At 39.5% G+C, this 13,825-nt stretch overlaps 1 long non-coding RNA gene across 1 annotated transcript in view; it reads left to right on the forward strand.

The window, feature by feature from the left end:
• LOC135181405 (uncharacterized) overlaps positions 1–13,825 on the forward strand; it is a 63,317-nt gene that overhangs the window by 43,730 nt on the left and 5,762 nt on the right. The window contains exon 2 of the long non-coding RNA XR_010304846.1: positions 11,288–11,396. This is a non-coding gene — a long non-coding RNA (uncharacterized LOC135181405). The remainder of the gene's footprint in view (positions 1–11,287; positions 11,397–13,825) is intronic.

Below are 13,825 nucleotides of genomic sequence, written 5' to 3' on the forward strand. Positions count from 1 at the left end.
TTTCCTGATTCAATAACTTACTGTAAATGTTGCTTGACTTTCAGCAAGTTCATGCAAACTATGCTATTGATCCTGCAATCAGATCAGTAAAGCCTGACTGTTAAAGCAATGTGGAGCCACATGTGCTTGAATTAAATTGTGATTGTAGTCTCTTTTGAAACAGAAATAGCATCTAACCCATTTGAAGTTGGAATTGTATATCTCACTAGAAATGCTATCCTTTAATTCAGAAAGCCTAATCTTATGTTTTCAGTTAGTGCTTTCCTCAGATTGTTTGAGATGAAGTTTTTGAGGACTCTTGGCTGTCTCTGTGCTCAGCTGGTCTTTGTGTATAGAGGATGTCTGTCTGCTTGCCTATTATTAATGAAATCGATGCCTGCAACTCCTCAAGTGAATATGCACTGGTGTTATACACAGTGCTCAGACTCCTGGGGCAGCAGTGATGCTCAAAAATACTTCTAAACTACTGTTTATGGTGCTGTCCAACTGGTGAAGTTGTAAAACATATCAAAAAATATCATTTATAGAATGGTTTAGGTTGGAAAAGATCTTAAAGATCATCTAGTTCCAACCTTCCTGCCATGGGCAGGGATGCCTTCCACTGGACCAGGTTGCTTAAAGGTCTTATCCAACTTGGCCTTGAACACCTCCAGGAAGGGGGCAACCACAGGCTCCCTGGGTAACTTGTTGCATTGTTCCACCACCCTCACTGTGAAGAATTTCTTCCTAACATCTAGCCTAAAGCTGCCCTCCTTTAATCATACTCCCATTGTTAGAAACTGTGTGGTTACCCAGATACTTAACCCAAAAAGCCTGTTGAAATACATTTGAAAAGCTTTTGAACGAGAAATTTGTCTGTTACAAATTCTTCTGGAACATTTTGACATAGAAATGTTCTGCAAATGTTGCCATCTCAGAGATTTGGTGCCCTTTAATTTTTACTAAAAGAATATATGAAGTAGTTGCATGTATAAAGTTGAGAGACTGAAACCTGAAAGACTGTGGATTTTGAGATTTGGAAGAAGGTTTGGAAACTCCATATGAGTTTGCTTATAAAACATCTGCTGCATCAAGAGCCTTCTGTTTTTCAATTTGGAACAAATTGTCAATTTGTGGATGACAGGGTTGCTTCCTAAGCTCCACTTCAAAAACATATCAGCATGAAAGGTAGCATTCTCTTGAAGTCTATGGAGAAAGACAAGCTAAATTGCCCTTTGAGGACCCCTGTCTCTCTCCAGAGATGATAAAAGGATCCCCCTGGTTAGGACTAGATGCTGCTTTTGTAGAAGATTGAATTAGATGAGATGAATTAAGTAGACTCATAGAATGTTTTGCATTGGAAGGACGCTCTAAAGGTCATCTAGTCCAATCCATGGACTCAGGTACTATTAGAATCAAAAGGACTTTTGTGTTCATCTGTGTCTGACCTTGTAGACACAGGAATTCCTCAAGCTAATTAATTCTTGTTTAAACCAGGCCAGAGTATATCTTTTAAAATTGAAACCTAACAGAATAAAACAGGTGCAGTTGCAGAACCAAACATATTCTTTGTGTTTGGAGGTAAGGAAGAAGTTCTTTCCAGTGAGAGTGGTAAAATACTGGAACAGATTGCTCAGGGATGTGGTTGAGGTTCTATCCCTGGAGACATTCAAGATCAGACTCAACGTGGCTCTGGGCAGCCTGATCTAGTTGGAGGTGTTCCTTCTCACTGAAGGGGGTTGGACAAGATGACCTTTGAATGTCCTTTCCAACCCAGGGCAATCTATAAATCTGTGTTTAGTTGTTTCAATGTTTAATGTTCACTGTTTTGAGTCTGCCAATGGATTTATAACCCAACAGCAAATTCCAGTGTTTTGACCTTGCATTTACCTGTGAACTGAAGACTCTGATTGTTAAAAGTACCCTCTCTACAAAAGTAATCACAAATTCATCACCTTATCTTCTTATTCCCAGTCTGTCATGGTTTGTAAGGGAACCTCAGATTTCTTGATTTGATCAAACCCTTGAAATAGTTGATATTTTACTATTTCAGAGGTCTTCCTTCTTTTCACATCCTGCATATACAGTTTCTTCCAACACAAGTCAGGTGCATTTCCCTGCACCTGACGATCTGCCAGAGTCCTCTGTTTACATAAGCATGTGCAGAAGAATAGTCTGCAGCAATTTTTTGGTATGGGAAGAAAATGTTATTTGATATTTTGCAGTTAAAGTGCACTTCTTGTCTCAAAATGGAGACTTAGACATTCTCTGTGTATGTGTAACTCTTATAAATAATAGTTTAATGATAATGAAGAGATCATGGGGATAGAACCTTCCTTCTGCAATGTTATCTCAGAGAGAATACCCTGTACAAGAGCAGTGAAATTCTTGTCAAGCCTAGGACTTCATCTTCAGATATTATAAGTATAATTTACACACATAAAGTATTTCTAATTATTTCAGAACAGGATCATGATCAATCATGATATTTTTGCTTGCACATTCCCTCGACATCTAGGGTGGGTCTGTGTGCCATAACGCAAGTCCAATCTGTCAAACCTACTTGAGATTTCAGTGTCCTTGTTCTCTCCTACTGCTATAAAAACCATGAAGGATTTTCTGTTGCTATATTGGTCCGGATGCAAACAAAATTTCCTCTCCTAGCTAAGCTTACAGCAATTCTTCTGAGCAAAAGTCACCCTTAGTGAAAAATATTGCCAGGTACACATAGTATGATCTCAAAAAAAACACACCCCAAATGTTTTGTGTTAAACATGCTTTATTTGTAGTTTCTGTCTGTATGTGTCTCTGTGTGTATTTGCACTCTACATATGTACACAAGCTTTGGAGCACCAATGATTCTTTGATGTGAATTTAACCACACACACAGTGTGTCCTCAAGCATATTAGCAAATTAAAATGCAGCAACGCTCTCCTTATCTAAACAGGACTTTGGAGAAGTTTGAATCTACTTCTTCCTGCTGTGTCGTTGATGCATCTATTACAATAAAGTTACAGTACATTTGATTACTCTTTGGTACTGGCATAAAATGGCTACAGTCATACTCCTAGTCAAGAAATAGTGTAGCTCTATACAAACTGCTAACTAAAAATGCTCTTGGCTTGTGTTAATCCCTGAATGATCACCAGAAGTACTCTGTGAGACTTTGATCTAAGCAGGTTAAAACATGCTAAGAAGAGTATGCAGAATCAAGGACTTTGTGTCCCCCATACTTAATTTACTACGATATAAGATGATTTCAATTTTTCTCTCTTTCTGTTCATGGCACTTAGATTTCTTGTGATGGACCTTGCATGACTACTATATTGTGAGCCTCCACATGTTTTTTAATGCTGACAGCATCACCCAATGTTCATAAAATGACTAAAACTGAGGCACTTAGTGCCATGGTCTAGTTGACTGGATAGGGCTGAGTGATAGGTTGCACTGGATGATCTTGGAGGTCTCTTCCAACCTGGTTGATCCTATGATTCTATTCTATGTTTTCTTGGGTTTGCCCCAAGCTCGCTTACTAAAATCTATTTATTCAATTGCAAGAAATGCACACATGTCTAGCAACTAATGAATTTCATGCTAAAATACTTCAAGAACTAGTGCCTGTACCACTAATGATCGAGAGTAACATCACAAGCTACATGAATGATAAGAATACTTTTTTTTTCCTGAGAAGATAAAAGGTTTTCCAGGGAAGAATCCATAACAAATTATTAAATTATAAATTTCCAACCTCTCAGGGGAAAGTGTAATGCTGAGCAGCAAGCACAATGGATGTCAAGAACAAAACATACCAGACTAATCATCTGTGTTTCCCCAGATTGGACTTGAGCCAGCAATATAATGATTTTCAAGACAAACCAACAACAAAGGCTAATTTTTAGCTTGTAGTGAACAACTAAGTGTTGTGCATTGTATCTGGAGGAAGATGACTGCACTTTGACATTGCTGAGGCCTACTTCTTCACTTAAAAGTCCTGTTGGCTTTTATCTACCACAGTTTGAAAGTCTCTGAGAGAATTGAGAACAGCCTACAACATTACAAAAACAAACTGGGGGGGGAAGTTGAAAAATCAAGGCTTGCTTAGCTGAGGAAAGAAAAAGTATGGAGTGAGAAGGGTGTGTTATTTATGTAAAGAGTTATTTAAATAATGATGGGATCAACAGTTCCAAATGTTGACTGAGGGAGGAAGAAATGAATGAAATCTAAATTCCAGCAGATACTTTGGATTGATTTCTTCCCCCCCCCCCCCCCCCCCCCCCCAAAATTATTAAATACGAGAACTGAACTGGAATGCCAGAAAAAGAAACTTTAAATAAAAGCTGAGATAGATACCTCTCTGGGGTAACATCAGTGTATTTGACCTGGCATCTTAAGTGTAGAGTCACCTTAAAGATCTCTGAAAGGGACTGATGTCTTACTCCCAAGAGCACCAAGAAATGAAGTTCAACCTTCTTTAGACTCGCCCCTTCTCTACTAAATCTGTCTTGAGGAGAAGTAATTCATGCAATGCAAAGGGAGTCTGGGGGTGAACAATCAATTTAATGGGACAGGCAACTATCTCTAACACAAGACAGACTTCTGATGGTATGTTTTTCTCAGTCAGTAATGTTGTGATCAGGGAAGGGATTGGTTATTTCACTACAGAAATAGGTAATGCATAGATTGTATTTCCAGTTCAATCAGTGCTTTTGAAAACTGGAAATTCATTATGAATCTTTTCTCATGGTTGCACTGTTTATAACACACTATAGCATGTCAGTGCCCTCTCTAGACTTTCTTAGCTAATTCTAACTCAGCAATGTTAAAGCACTTGTTCAGAATCTAATGAGATGTCAAATTACAAGATTTGTTAGATGTTATCTATAAGCCCATTTTTGCACCTGTTCCTGCAGTAATATATCTCTTTTAAGGAGGTGAATTCCAATTATTTGACTTCTTTAGATTACTACTTTTTTTTTTTGTGGTGTCTTGAGACACCAGCTCTGCTTCACATACGCAAGTACTTCTGAGATAATGCTAAAGCACATCCATGATATTCATAACAAAACCAGTAGTGTAAGTCTGAGATCAAGAGCAGGGTCACTATTAGCAGATGATCTAAATCTGTGTTTCTCCATGTATACAAGGAGAAAATAGGTGGTGGCATGTCTTGTAATAGTAATGAGATCTTTCTTTTGGTATTAAAACAACCTCATGCTGAAGAAAACATGGTTTTCATTTCTTTTTTTTTAAGGGAATGTTTTTCATTGCTTCTCATATTTAAAAATGAACCCCCTGAATCTTTGAAAATTACACAGCTTGGTGGAAGATTACACTGAAAATTACTTTCCTTATCTATGCTTTTCTGTGTCTTTGGCACTCAGCTTCAAGTGTCTTTTTCCATTTCAGTATATTTTGCTTCTCCTGGGCAATCCTAGATGCACAGGAGTGTCACAACAGGGAGTAAACCAGTGTGAACTGCACTATGTTGTCAGGAAAAAAGCTACACTTTGAATAATAGCTAATGTGAAGAACCTCAGATAGGCGCCTTCTGAAAGCTTTTTGAGGGGATATTTCAACTGTGTAGTGTACATCCATTGCAAACAACTTTCTAGGAAGCTGCACAAAGGTGGCAAAAATGAAGAAGCAGTGGGTTTTTTCTAAGATCAGCTTTGACTGCTTGTTTTGTCTTCTAAACTTTGCCTTTATTTTCAGTGATTTAAAAGAAATTCTGGCAAAGTACAGCTTGCAGGGTTTTGGACATTCTGTGCCTGTTCTCTTAGGTGGAAATCTGCAATCCAAAACTGAAATAGCTGCAGTTATTGATATAAAAATTTACACCCTCCCTATCTTTAAAACAGAGAAGTCCATGTGGAAATAAGAGATCCTTCAGGTGGTAGCCTTTGGGATTGAAGAATACTTGTTCAAAAGCTATTGTAGACATAATACTTTGGCACATGGTGATGTGGGTTAACAATTGGACTGGCTCTTAGATATCTTTTCCACCCAAACCAATTATATGATTCTGTGATACATGAGAGGGCAGCCAACTTTTCCATACCACATTTTAAGTTGTCCTTTCCTGACCACAATTTCTGTTTACTGATGGAGTCTTCATTTGTAACTGGTGCAGTGGCAGTTTATCATAGAAATTAAAATGTTGTACATAGAGATGGCACCCTCAGATGGAGAAGCTGTTACACAAACCACTTTGTTGCCTTGATACTGCCCACGTGTTGGAGAAATGCATTGGCTAGGCTTGCAGTGCAGAATTCACTACACCGATTTTGGGTTTCCACTTGAATTATTTTGATGTCTGGGTTTTTTGTCACATGCAGCAGCACAAATTGAGTGAAGTACAAAATATCCCTCCCAATTCATTCTTTCTTCTTATTAACTAACCCTGGGCAATTTAATCTCTTACCTCCTGGGGCAACAGTTACTTTAGAGACAAAAATGGCATGGACACATGCATTAAGAATAAGTTTATTCTCCTGAGTTCGAGTGTCATTTAAAATAATTACACACAAAAAAGGTGAAAGCTTAGTTTAAATCTACCCAAATTTATTCCTGATTAGTACTGTTTATCCCTAGTAAGTAAAAAAAAATGTGGCAAAAGTTATTATGGGTTTACTTCTGATCTAGATTAAATTTGTACTGGCGGGTGGTCTGCTAATTCACAATTCTAATGTTAGTGAATTCTGAAGTAGGGCTGCAAAGTTCACATATACCTGCTGCTGCCTGCCTTGGTCATTCCCTGAAATGTAAGGGTTAGCCTGATTAGATTACTGGTTAATAAGAGCAGGTGACTTTGAAAGAATCAGCTCATTAACCGTTATGGGTAATGTTAAGCATGCATTCCAGTGATATAATTAAGCTAAGGAGGTTAGTAATAGGAGTAATTGGAGGTTGCTTGTTAAATAATAACTCTGCTTTCAAGCTTGTTACCAGTTTATTATTTTGTTGTTGCTGATGATTTTATTAACAAGTGTGCTGTGATTGTATATTCCCTTTCATAGACAAAATGGCAATTATTAACAGCAAATGAACACTCAGGACAGCAGAGCTACAAAGACTCACAGATTGCATTGGGTTGAGTGAGATGCTTAAAAGTCATCTTGTCCAACCCCTCTGTCCTAAGCAAGGACACCTCCAACTGGACCAGATTGCCCAGGGCCACTTTGAGTCTGATCTTGAATGTCTCTGGGAATGGAGCCTCAACCATATCCCTAGGAAACCTGTTCCAGTATTTTACCACTCTCAATGGAAAGAGCTTCCTTTTTATGCTTAACATAAATCTACTTTGCCCCAGTTTCCAACCATTGCCCCTCACTGTAGCAATACTACAAGCCCTTTTAAACAGTCCTTCCCCAGTTTGACTGTAGCTCCCCTTTAGATACTGAAACACAGCTGTAAGGTCTGCCAGAGTCTCCTTGTCTCCAAGCTGAAAAGCCTCATTTCTTTCAGCCTGTCTTCATAGGAGAGGAGCTCCAGTCCTCTGATCATCTTTGTGGCCTTCCTCTGGACCTGCTCTTCCAGAGCTGAATGCAGTACCTCCAGATGAGATCTCACCAGAACAGAGTTGAGTTGGAAGAATCACCTTTCTGAATGTCGGCCACACTGCTTGTGATGCAGCCCAGGATGTGATTTGCCTTCTGGGCTGCATGTGCACATTGTTGACTCACATCAAGCTTCTCGTCCTTGTGCCCTTGCCACTGCCATATCACATCTGAGTCTTGCTTAGATATCTGGTTAAGACTGCCATATGTATTCTAAAAAAATCAGAGCACTTTCTTGTCCCAAGAAAATAGACTTATTCTATTTTCCAGGATGGAACTGTCTTATGGAGGAAAAGGGAAGGAACTGTGTCATTTCTCTGGCCCTTTCATGACCCCAACATTTCTCTATTTGTGCTGCACTCAGCCATTCATAAGGCTCCTGGCTGCTGTCACCCAACAGCCATCTCCACCACCAGAGTGTGCTGAACCTCTTAAAGTATTGATGTTCCCTTGCGCTGTTTTAAGCTAAATAACAATCACTGTAAAGAAAGAAAATATGTAAGAAACACTGAGATTTGGAGTGAAGTCCTTCTATGAATGCAAGTGAGGTGGCTTTTTCAACAAAGATTAACTTTGCCAGTTGTGACCCAGAGAACCACTCTCCTGAATCTCTTGTGCATTATGGCTGAAATGGACATATTTGCCAGCTCCGAGCTCCTTCTAGCTTCTCAGTGACCATGAATGAAAGCTTTGGGTACCAAGCAATAGCAACAAAGAGATGACAAAAACATTCCAAGAGATGTATAGGAAATGTGAGGGTGATAACTGCAGAGAAAAACTTAGCACGTTGTCCACATTGCTTGTGTCAGGAGAAGACTGCTCTCAAGGCTGGCCTACTTTGGAGTCTAACATTCTTGCTAAGTGCTCCAGGGTAGGTACTTTATAAGCAAGATAATTCTGTTCTGCCAAGGTCTATCTACAATGTACAAGCTGCCAGTACTAATATTTCTTTTTAAAAGATCTTTGAAGGATGAGTTGTATGTCCTGTTAGAACAGAAAACTTGGAGGAAAACATCTGTAGCATTGAGGGAGAAGATTTGCATACTCACACTGTAGAACAAATGCATTTGCTGCAACATTTGTGAGGTTTATTGGTATAGCTTTTATACACCATCACTTTTCTTCAAATGCAGTAACTGAAATTAGGTAACTGAAAGAACTGAAGATTGTTGCCAATGTTTGCTTTTAGAAAACATGGATTTAGTTCCACTAAAATCAACATCCATAAAAGTCAAGGAATCAGTTTCAGCACTGCTTTGGACCATTTTGGCTTTAATTTGCAAAAATAATTGTTTTCAATAAAATTATTTGCATGTTAAAACCATGTCTTAGAACTCAGATACATTTCTAGGAACCGTCTTGTGTTTATAGTAAACAACTATGGCTAAATAGGATGAATTTCAGTTTTAAGTCAGAATTCTCTGGCTGCTGGATCTAAAACAGTTTTCTCTGGAATCATTGGAAAGGTTCACACTGATTTTTCTGAGAGCCCCTTCAGTTAAGTCCTCTGAGACACATTCTTTCCTCTGATCTGTTTGAATTTCACTAGTGTCATGGAATGAATTCAACAGCTGTAGCTAAAGGGTAATGTTTACCCTACGCTATTTATATAGTTTTGTTTGGGTTATAACTCCCACTGCCTTATGTAAAGGGAAGGAGGGAAAAGCATGAAAGGGAGAGGTCATAATTCAGTTTATATCATGAGGGAAACAAGAGCAAGGCACAGCATTTCAGATATAAGGCTTATATTTTGACCCTGAGGACTCCAGTGCTGTCATCCTGCCCTGTACTTTTGAAAATTAATTCATCAGGGATTCATGTGTTTCATGCTTCTGACCATCATTTAACTGTAAATGTTTTGCTGGTAGTTTTGATGACTGAATTAGGAAATCTACCTGCACAATATGTTCCCAGTGTGTAACTGTTCCACTTCATATCCAGGCACAGCTGAGACCCACACTGGTGTGCAAACTGTGTTCTGACATTGGAGGAACTTTTGAAAGGTCCATTAGAAATTGGATTTGATTCATTTTAATAGATAGAGAACTGCATGGGGAAAGCCTATATGAAATAAAATTACATACTGTAGCTGCATTTGTGTACTTGGTAATGTTTAGGGTATTGTCATCAAATTGGCCCAATGTTAACCTTTTTGTCTTTCATAATAGCCTTCAAAATCCTTCTCTCTCTTCTCTAAGGTACTTGCTGGTTCCTAAGCAAGTAAAAGTCTCCTGTACCACTCTGTTAGCATTACCTACCACTCCCATAACCAATAAAGAGAAAATAGCAAGAAGTAATTTTCAGTAAGCTTTGAATTTTCATATTCTACTTTTTGCCATGACCTGTGCCCTCCATAGAGGAAAACACAGTAGCTGAAGTCAGCGTAGAAGTTGATCTGACTAAATGGTGTGAGATCTGTTTCTGTCATAGTAGATTATTTCAGACTGGACTGCCAAAAACTATTTCAGAGCTCTGTAGACTTATCTATTATCTTTGCTATTCCTGCTGATGTTAATCAAGCTATTGTCCTACTTGCAAAGTACTTAATACGAGTTTGATTACCTTTCATTTTATTTAGCCCATGGCATCTCTTTTATGTTGCTGTCATGGCCACTTGAAATAACATCAAAAATGTTACTTGCATAGTGTTAATTTTGATCAGAATGGAAATGCATAATAATATTGCATGTAATATATTAATATGCATTTAAATTCTGAGAAGTTATATTAGGGCCCAGAAGTGCTTTTGGGTGTTGGACACGACACAAAAGTGGTTTTGTAAAACAGTAAGCTTTCAGCCACATGGATGTTTTAGAAAGTTGAACCTGTTTGCCTCAAAAGCTACTTCCTGACAGAGACTTATGACTCTTCAGCTACAGAAAAACTTATGCAGTTAAAAGTAAAAGCATTACATTTAAGTCCCAGTCTTAGAATTTATCAGTGGTGTTTTTCCTTTCTATGTTTCAGGGAATTTCAGGGATCAGTGAACTAATGAGTTACTATATCTAATGTTAAATACTTAATGGTGTAGTCAGCAGGAGCAGGGAAGTCATTCTGCCCCTGTACTCTGCACTGGTTAGACCACACCTTGAGTACTGTGTTCAGTTCTGGGCCCCCCAGTTTAGGAGGGACATTGAGATGCTTGAGCGTGTCCAGAGAAGGGCGACGAGGCTGGTGAGAGACCTTGAGCACAGCCCTACGAGGAGAGGCTGAGGGAGCTGGGATTGTTTAGCCTGGAGAAGAGGAGGCTCAGGGGTGACCTTATTGCTGTCTACAACTACCTGAGGGGAGGCTGTGGCCAGGAGGAGGTTGCTCTCTTCTCTCAGGTGGCCAGCGCCAGAAGGAGAGGACACAGCCTCAGGCTGCGCCAGGGGAGATTTAGGCTTGAGGTGAGGAGAAAGTTCTTCACTGAGAGAGTCATTGGACACTGGAATGGGCTGCCCGGGGAGGTGGTGGAGTCGCCGTCCCTGGGGCTGTTCAAGGCAGGATTGGACGTGGCACTTGGTGCCATGGTCTAGCCTTGAGCTCTGTGGTAAAGGGTTGGACTTGATGATCTGTGAGGTGTCTTCCAACCCTGATGGTACTGTGACACACTGATACATTTATACTATATTATATGCACTATGCATAGTTATATTATAACCATTAACATTTTTCTTAGTAAGCTATCACAATTACTCCTGTGAGTGGAGATCTCTAGCCATCTAGGTCAAACTACTGCAGGAGTTCACCCCAATTCCTCTTGTTACAGATGTCCGAACAGTTGGTTTAACAGAGAAACAACATAGCAGTGAACAGAGCACGCTCTGAGGAAAGGTGCGGAGATGCAGAAAACATGAGCACTTGCTGGCGCCGAGAATGTGAGTGGAACATTTAATTTAAGGTTTTTCACAAAGGACTCAGCCACAGAAAAAGGAAATAGTACAAAAAGGCTTTGGCAGCAGAAACATTGGGATCTGAATGCTTAGATAGTCCTGCAGCAGAAGTGATGATGATGAAAAGCTTAGTTGTTCACTATATTTGCCTTGAAGTCAACACTGCCATCATTAACGCAGGCAAGACAAAAATCTTAGTGATGGAGTAGTTAGCTAAATAAACATCTGCAGACAGCTCTGGGAAAATTGGTCTTCAATAATGTCCAGCCACTGTCTAGTCAGCCTCCTCACTAGTACTTACGAATTACAGCATTTTTCTATTGTTTGCCTGAGCTCAGTAAGACATCAGCGATTTCAGCAGCCCATGAAAAATGAGTCCAAAGCACTACTCTGAGAAAATGAAATGGAAAAAAAAAAAAAAATTATTCTGAAAAAAACCCAGTTCCATCAAAGCACTAAAAAAAAAGAAACATTACACTTGGCCTAGCACAAAATCTTGGGATTTCCATCAGAGTTAGCAAAATACAAACAATGAAACAAGCAGTCATTCTATACCATAGGTTTAAATCTTGGGGCATTAGTGTGTTCTACCTGATGTAAAATCATGCTGGGAAGAACAATGTGGTCCATGTTCCTTTCAAGTGGTAGAGCTGGGTTTTTTTGTAATTTTGCTTTCAATTCAGATGTTGACTCTTCTGGCTTGGAGCCAGCCAGCAATAGGCTCAGTCTCCTCTACCATATACTGTACCTAAGGTCCAAAAAACTGTGTGAATTTGTTCTCTCCCTTTGGAAAATTGAATTATCCAGGCACCAAACCTTCCCACTACTGGAATATGCAAAGCTCACTATAGAAAACCGAGTAGTATTACAGCTATTAAAAGACCCATTATTTGCTTCCAGTACCCAAAGCTGATGCAGTACCTGGAAGCATGATATTTCCATTGAACCAGGTAGGTATCCCTGCCTGATCCCAGATGGCAAAGTTTGTAAGCTATGCTTCATGAAAGATTTTGTTCCTGTAAACTGAGTTCTGCCAACAAGCCTATACACCCTCTTCCTTGTGGGTAACAACCTTTGCCTTGACAAATCTCTGCACCTCCCACCCACTTCACATCATTTCAAGACAAACCCCACAGCTGAACTGGCTTCCTTCCCACTCTGTGCAAACTTATTGGCCTCTCCCTGCAGTTATTCCATGTAGTGACTTGCTGAGTTTCCTTCTTTAGTCATTTGATACTGTCTGAGGAATAAGGAAAGAAATAATGTTGCTTTTGACAGCAGTTTATGAGATAGATTACAAGTAAGTGAAGTTTTTAGGCTTGCTAATGTCTTTGTGACATGCTCATGATGCACATGACCCTCAGCCTGACATGCATTACCTTCATCCTAATGTGCATTACTCTGCATTTTAATACCTGTGTTGTTTGGACCTGAGAGGAAAACTCTGTGGAGCAATTTTTCACTGACACTTAATGAATCCAGGCTGCTGGAAACATGGGGATATACTATTGTTCTCATTCTTCAGTTTTCTTGATGGAGTAAAAGTAAAGATATCAGAATCACAGCTAGGCAGCAAAAGTAAATTATGGGACTATATTCAGTAGGAGGATGTGCTGCCATCAGAACATAGTAGAGAATATATTCCTGTCTAGTGCTGAACCTTGGAAACTGAACTGCAGCAAAGAGTTTGCAAACATGCTGCGTTCTGAATGCTGCCAGGTTAGTGTTAGAGCATCAGCTTTAGTGCCCTGGCCACCTTCCAGTCTGGATAATTACATGCTGCTTACTCAAACAAACCCACAGTTTCATTTGCACACAGTATTGCTCTCTTCCTGTCGTGAAATGTGGTACAGAGCTGCCATGAGTTCATTAATAATAGAGCACTTCAAGAGCAGGCAATCCTCCACTCTGTCATAATGTTTGCAAATTGCCTCAGAGCAATGTAGGTGTATATGAAATGGAAAGCCAGGCACAGTCAGACCCTGGCATTAGTAAGCTATTTGAGTACCAATGACTTTAAGCAAGGTTATTTCGGTTCCTTACACTCTTTAGAAGGTCATTGATTTGACATGCTTTTCTCTGAATTCTTTTTGTAATCCTGTTTAGGGGTAATCTGGTAACGATCTTGTTCACATGCCTGTGGCATTTTGTGGCATAATGTTAAGAGCTTTGACTTTCTTCCACCATGTATTGTGACAACTAGAGAACAAAGGGTTCAGTTGGAGACTGAAACCACTACGTGTTGCTGTTCATGTGTCAAGTAGGTAGCTAAACTCACATTATAGTCCAGAGACAGCACAATGCTCCAAGCTGAAGATTAACTTCTAGGTGAAAAGGCATCTGAAGTATGCACCTAGCACAGCAGCTCTCAGTGTTTGGCAATTATGCCCTCAGATGTCATCCAGAGAGCTCTG

Source organism: Pogoniulus pusillus, chromosome 14 (assembly GCF_015220805.1).
Source record: "Pogoniulus pusillus isolate bPogPus1 chromosome 14, bPogPus1.pri, whole genome shotgun sequence".
NCBI classification, from domain to species: Eukaryota; Metazoa; Chordata; class Aves; order Piciformes; family Lybiidae; genus Pogoniulus; species Pogoniulus pusillus.